Source organism: Delphinus delphis, chromosome 8, assembly GCF_949987515.2.
Source record: "Delphinus delphis chromosome 8, mDelDel1.2, whole genome shotgun sequence".
Lineage (NCBI taxonomy): Eukaryota > Metazoa > Chordata > Mammalia > Artiodactyla > Delphinidae > Delphinus > Delphinus delphis.
Window position 1 is genome coordinate 63,449,150 of NC_082690.1, and position 5,272 is coordinate 63,454,421.

Here is a 5,272-nt window from a genome sequence, read left to right on the forward strand (position 1 = left end):
CTGCTTCATCATGGCTGCCATGTCCTATGACCGTTACACTGCTATTCACAACCCACTGCACTACTCCATCCTGATGACCCATAAGATCTGCTTTCAGCGGATGATGGCCGCTTGGGTGGCTGGGTTCCTGGTTTCTGTGTGCACTGTCCTCATAGTATTCAACTTGTCTTTCTGTGACTCCAACACCTTCCACACTTCTTTTGAGACATCTCACCTGTGGTCTGCCTTGCCTGTGACTATACTCCCTAGCATGAAACGGCTATTTTTCTGTTCTCTGCCATTGTGTTGGCGGGCAGCTTTATTTTCATTATGATTTCCTGTGTCTTCAATGGGTCCATAGTTATGAGGATACCCTCTGCCCAGGGGAGGTATAAGGCCTTCTCAGCTTGCTCCTTCCACCTCACTGTAGTGTGCATACACTATTGGATTTGCTCGCTATGTCTATTTGAGGCCCAAGCACAGCAACTCATTCCCTGAAGATATGCTGATGGCTGTGACACATACGGTGCCAACACCTCTGCTTAATCCCATTGCTTCTTTTGAACTTCAGTGATTATATTTTTCAGATCTAGAAATTCCCCTTGGTTATACTTCATAATTCTATTTCTTTGCTGTAACTTTTCTATTTCAAAGAAATAGAATTTCAATGATTGCTCATTGAAGCATTTGTTTGATGTCTGCCTTAAAATCCTTACCAGATAATTTTAACATCCTTTTCATCTTGATCTACACATATATTGTCTTTTCTCATTGAATTGTAATTTTTCTGGTTCTCGGTATGACAGCGATTTTTACTGCAGCAGAGACATTTAGGATATTTTGAGACTCTGGATCAGATTCAATCCTTTTTTAGGAGGATGTCCCCGTCACTGCAACTACTAGGTGTATGTGTATCTCTTCAGCTTCCTGCTGAGCACTAGTGACACAGCTCTGGGAAAATGGAGTGCTGACACCCACTATCTCCTTGCAGATGAACGAAATGCAAATGCAGCTTCCGCCACCACCCTGTCATCTCCTTCCCAGTTATAGTGTGATGCCAATTAGCACACCTCCTTTCTTCCAAGTAAGGTCAGTTCCTTGTTGGGTTCCACTGCCACTAGGGAGGGGGGACCTGCAGAGCTGGCTCACACTGCTCTGTTGTTGCAGGTGGAGGTGGAAGCTCAGGTCCCCACTGGACCCCTACTCACAAGGGGGGTGCGGTTACAGGGGAGCAGAGTACCAACTAGTACCACCTCACACTTCCTCATTGTCTCATTGCTGCCAGATGACAGAGGAGGTTCATTTCCCTGCTGGACCCCACTGACAATACCCTGGCAGGGGAATCAAAGGGTGGGTGGGGTGAAGAATACCTCCCTGCTTGGCCCCAATGAATCCTGCCAGTGGGAGACAGGTACGATTTTTCCACTGGTATTTGTCTGGAGTAAGACAGGTATTGCAAAAATGTTTTCTATTCTGTTAAGGTCACCCTCTTCCCAGTTCTTTGGCTAGCAAGAACAGACTTTTCTTAAAGCTGTTTTTGGTCTGTGTCTCTTGATGGTTCTGAGTTAGAGGTTCGTGCAGCAATCCGTACAGGATATATGGAAGCAATAAGAAAATGCAGGGACTCAGCACTATGTGATTTCCTCAGGTCCAAAGTCCCTAGGGGTTTGCCTTCTTCTCTGTCCCGTTTAGAATCTTCCTATGCTTGTTTGTTGCTTCATCTAGGCATGTTTTTAGTAATAAGAGGGAGGACCTGAAGGGTATGGAGCAACTTCATCTTCAATGAAACCAGAAGTCTATGCCTTCAAACATTTAACAATATTTTTCCTGCTTCTTATTTACTTTGTGACAGAAAGTTGATCTAATACAAGTTTGCCTGACATATCCAGATGTAGGAGTCTGCATACTTACTCTGAACAGAAAGGGCTGGCTAGAAAGAAATGTGTCACAGACAAATGGAAGTCCTCAGGTGGTGAAGTATGAAAGAGCCCCTCATTCTGCCCCTCCACAGAGAGGATGTGCCTTAAAAGAAGTCAGAGTATTAAGAGGATATTTGTGACCTTGAACTTTTGCTTAACCTTTATATGCCTCAGTTACATCTTCTGTAAAGTACGAATTACAATACACCTTCTGGGGTTATTCTGAGGATTAATTGGGTCACTACTTGTAATTACTGGGAACAGTAACTGGAAGGTAGTAAACTATCTCCTATTGTTAGCTCCTTTGCTAATTCTCTTGCTACTGCTACTACTACTCTTACTAACATTTGACTTGTACGTGTTCTAACTCTCCAACCATTCCAAGGCATAAGGGACACATTATTCAGCAGAGAGTGATTACATAGCTTTTACTAAACCAGGCTGAGATGCTATTTGCCAATCTGAGTTAAACAGTGTCATGGCAGTGGTGTAACTGTGGTGAGCATGGGTTTGTGTAAAAGCCTATCACAGGTGTAGCAGGATCTGACACAAACGTTCCACCACTTGAATCAGGCTGACATTCAACAGATTCAAAGGCCGCCAAGTCAGTGGTTCAGGCTAGAGGAAATCCTTCATACATCCACTCATTTATTAATTTTTCATTCATACGTTTTAAATATACATTTATGCTTACTGTGTTGCAGGAAGTGTGTAAAAATTAGACACACAGGAAAAGAAAGACATTAAATGTGTCTATATGAAGAGCCCAGCATTCTGGAGAAAACAAATACTGAATCTGTAGTTGCAAGTGCACTGAGTATTCTGAAAAATAATATGTGTGTAGGGAGGGTGTCTACGGGGGATAACAGGTGTACTTAATTTGGTCTGGCGCCTGAAGAAGGCTTCCAAGAGGATGGGAAACAACACTTAAGTGCATACATATAGCATAAGTTGGTGTTACAAAGGTGAGAGGGAAAATGCATTCAGGTACTGCATGTGAAAGTGTCCTAAGGTGGCAAAGAATATGGACATACTGTGGTTTTAAAAGAATACCAATGATACCTAGAGTTCGAATGTTTGGGGAATGAGGGAAGAGTGCTGAGAGATAGAAATATAATAGGGACACATTCAGGACTTTGTAAACATGTTAAGAATTGTTGCCTTTATTCAAAGTCTGGGGGATATTAACAAAGGAATTAATCTATTCAGATTTTTTTGTTTGTTTTGTTTTGTTTATTTAAGACCCATTTATTCTCTAGTTCTGCCCACATGGAGACACCCTCCTTGAAAAGGCGTCCCTTCACTTTAACACCTTGTGCTGAAAACACGTGTTCCGAGGTTTCAACTATGAGATCCACATTCTTAAAGCACTAATTCTTTTTTTTTTTTTTTTTTTTTTGCGGTACGTGGGCCTCTCACTATTGTGGCCTCTCCCGTTGCGGAGCACAGGCTCCGGACGCGCAGGCTCAGCGGCCATGGCTCACGGGCCCAGCCGCTCCGCGACATGTGGGATCCGCCCAGACCGGGGCATGAACCCGTGTCCCCTGCATTGGCAGGCGTACTCTCAACCACTGTGCCACCAGGGAAGCCCTAAAGCACTAATTCTTAAACCTCATCTAGATTTCTCCCCTTGGATGGGGGGAGAGGACCCAAACACAGCGAAGAACCGCTCAGGACTGTGGGCTCTGCTCGCGCAGACCTTGCAGCTGCCCTGACCACCCGGCTGGAGCCAGGATTAGGGCCCTGAGAAGAGGGGCGCCTACTGGGCTGCCACCAGTGCCACCGCCCCCAGCTCCTGTCCTCTTCACTGGCTTGCTGCCACCTCTAGTTTCCCTGGAGTTTGGTGATTCCAGGCGGTCTCTGCTCACACTTCTGTATCACGCCTGCTGCCTCAGCACTGCTGATCCACACCAAGGGGGAAAAGCACACACAACTGCTTTTCAACACACCAACGTTCCACACAAAAGTTATTTTATAAGCCTGCGGGTTCTTTTTTCACCAGAGGACATTCCCAAGGCCATGACTTCCCCAGGCTCCCCACTGCCCTCGTAGGCACACTAGACATGCGTGGCCGCCATGCTGAGTCGGGCACCCCCCAACCCTCCACTCAGGCGCACTCTCCTGGAGGACTGAGGACGCTGCCCTGGGCTCATAAGCAGGATCTGTCCTGAAGCCAGGAGTGAAAAGAGCCACACCTGCAGGTTGATTCCACTGACCAGCCGTCCAGGACCGAGCTGGGCCCACGGACCTTGGTCTGGATTGTGTTGGCTGGTCCTTCTTGCCTAGGTTCACAGGCCAACAGCCAGTGTCCTTCCTTCCCTGCTCATCACTGCACCAGCGGCTCACTCCTACCTGCTGCCCTCACGCGCCTGGCAACCTCGTGTTCGGGGCCAGCCAAGAACTGAGACCCCAGCAGGCCCCTAGTTCCCAGCAGGCAAACTCCCCATTAAACTACTGCTGCCTAGCCTTGTTCTCGAGGCTTCAGAGCCGGGAAAGAGCGGAGAGCATAGCAAGCCGCGGCGCCCCCAGCCCCGGACCCGCGATGCTCCGCGGAGGCGTCGGAACCTCCCACTCTGCGCTCGCCTGTCCCGTGGACCCGGGCGCATCTCCGACCACCGCGACCCAGGACGGAGGCACGGGGCGCGGGGCTCGGCCGGCGGCGGGCGCTGGAGTGGGCGGGGACCCGGGCTCCGACCCCGAGGCCGCGCGGACCCGCCAGGCCCACCTCCGTCCCCGCCGCCCGGAAAGCAATCTATTTAGATTTATGCCATGGTTGGTATATGGAGAATGAGTTGTAAGACAGTAAGAGAGGGGAGAGGAAAGCTGGTTCGAGTTCTATTAGCTAGGATTCTCCAGAGAAACAGAACCACTATAATGTTGTTGTTGTTTTTATTTTAAAGGAATTGGCTCACACATTTATGGGAGCCGGCAATGCCAAAATGCACAGGGCAGCCCAGGAGATTGGAACTTCCAGTAAGAGTTGATGTCACAGTTTTGAGTCCAAAGGCATCCTGGAGACAGAATCCTTCTTTTTAAGGGGACTTAAGCCTTTTCTCCTAAGGCTTTCAACTGATTGGATGAGGGCCACCCACATTATGGACAGTAATCTGCTTTATTCAAAGTCTACCGATTTAAATGTTAATCACATCTAAAAAAAACACCTTCGCAGCAACATCTAGACTCATGTTTGACCAAACACCTGGTCACTGTAGCCTAGCCAAATTGACACATAAAATCAAATATTACAGGAGTACTACTGTAAAATAAATATATAAGGTGGTAGCTGGGGAAAAAAAGTGCTGACAATGAAAATGAAGAGCAATGGGAGATACCTATTGTACTCAGAATGTACAAGACTTTGTCACTGAGTGCAA

General features: G+C 47.4%; 1 pseudogene; it reads left to right on the forward strand.

Moving 5' to 3' along the window:
- The first annotated feature begins 1 nt into the window (after position 1).
- On the forward strand, positions 2-4,689 carry LOC132430273 (olfactory receptor 10Z1-like; annotated as a pseudogene).
- The last annotated feature ends 583 nt before the right edge of the window (positions 4,690-5,272 follow it).